The sequence below is a fragment of the Brassica oleracea genome, chromosome C4 (assembly GCF_000695525.1).
Source record: "Brassica oleracea var. oleracea cultivar TO1000 chromosome C4, BOL, whole genome shotgun sequence".
In the NCBI taxonomy this organism is placed as follows: Eukaryota; Viridiplantae; Streptophyta; class Magnoliopsida; order Brassicales; family Brassicaceae; genus Brassica; species Brassica oleracea.
The window spans coordinates 30,669,805-30,671,304 of record NC_027751.1 but is presented as its reverse complement, the minus strand read 5'-3'; the positions used below and the strand labels follow the sequence as shown (position 1 = coordinate 30,671,304).

The window sequence follows — 1,500 nt, the reverse complement described above, 5'->3', positions numbered from 1 at the left end:
ATTGGAGGGCGGATGAACAGCGGGTTACATGCAAATTTTGTAGAAAGGCTTGTTATAAAGATATGAGTGGAAGAGTTCCTGTGCCATTTAAAAGGATGTGGTATTTGCCTTTGACGGAAAGGTTGCAGAGGTTGTATCAGTCTGAACGCACAGCGCAACCAATGAGATGGCATGCGGAGCATTCAACAAATGGTGAGATTAGACATCCTTCAGATGCAAAAGCGTGGAAGCATTTCCAATCAACATATCCCGACTTTGTTGTATGAGAGAAGAAATGTCTACCTTGGATTATTTTCATTTTATCATCTTTTCTATTATTTAAATTTGTTTATTTTCTATTTCAGTCGGTTCTAAAGAAGAAGGGACGTTTGGTCGGTTTGGGTCGTCGAGCCCGGTCGGTTCCTCCTTCTGCACCACAGCCCTATGTTGATCCAGAAGTGCTTATAGACTAGTTGAAGGACAAAGATGACCGCATAGCTGTGTTGGAGCAAAAGATGGCGGATCAAGAGGCGGGATGGGAGGCAACGAGGAAGCAGAACGAGCAAATGATGGAGATGATGAAGAGGATGTACCCGAACGAGCAGTTCCCGTAGTTTCTTTTTTTTTTTTTCAAAAACTCTGAATGTTTTATTTTGGTATGTACAACTTTGAATATTATCTAATATGTTTTCTATTTCAATTTTAATTTTATATTTTCGAATTTCAATTAAAAAAAAATTTAATTTAAAAAAAAATATTTTTGGGAATATTCTGAGGAAGTGTATCCCTCGGGATATTCCGGCGACAACTTCCTCGGAATATTCCGAGGGCATATCTCCTCGGAATATCTCGAAGAATACACTTCCTCGGAATATTCCGACGGCAAAGGTTTCTCGGAATATTCCGACGGCCGTGGCTCGCCGGAATATTCTGATACCTCTTTTTTCTCGGAATGTTTCCGAGGACCGTTCCATCGGAAATATCCGAGGAGATACCGACGAACATTCCTAGGAAATGTTTCTTCGGAATATCTTCGGAATCTTTAATTCTCGGTATTCCCTCCGAATTATCCGAGGAAATTCCGAGGAAATTTTACTTTCCGACAAGAAATTACCAACGACCATTCTCGTCGGTATGTCCTCGGAATACCGTTATTCCGAGGACATACCGACGATATTTGTCGTTGGAATACCGGTGTTTTCTTGTAGTGGGGGCTTTGCTCCTGGCCTTCGCCGTTAAGGTTTCCACCTGTTTTGCGAGAGAGGCCACGAGTTTTCCTTGTTCGTCTGTCATTTTCTGAGCGGAGGCGAACATTTCCTTCATCTGGTCTAGTATCGCGGCGTCGGCAGTGACCGTTGATACGTTTCCAGCTGGAGTTTTATCAGTGTTGGCATCGACGTGAGGCCCGTCGTGCGTTTGCGTGTCTTTGTCAGCGTTGGTCGTCATGTCGGACTGAGCGTGTGTGGTTGCGAGAGAGATAGATCCGTACCCCCCTCCTTCTAGCGCCAAACTGTGGGAACC

The 1,500-nt window shown here is 43.8% G+C and overlaps 1 pseudogene; it reads left to right on the top strand.

Annotated features, from left to right (window-relative positions):
• Window positions 1-494: 494 nt before the first annotated feature.
• The window catches only part of LOC106338634, a 6,198-nt pseudogene continuing 5,192 nt past the window's right edge, over window positions 495-1,500 (top strand).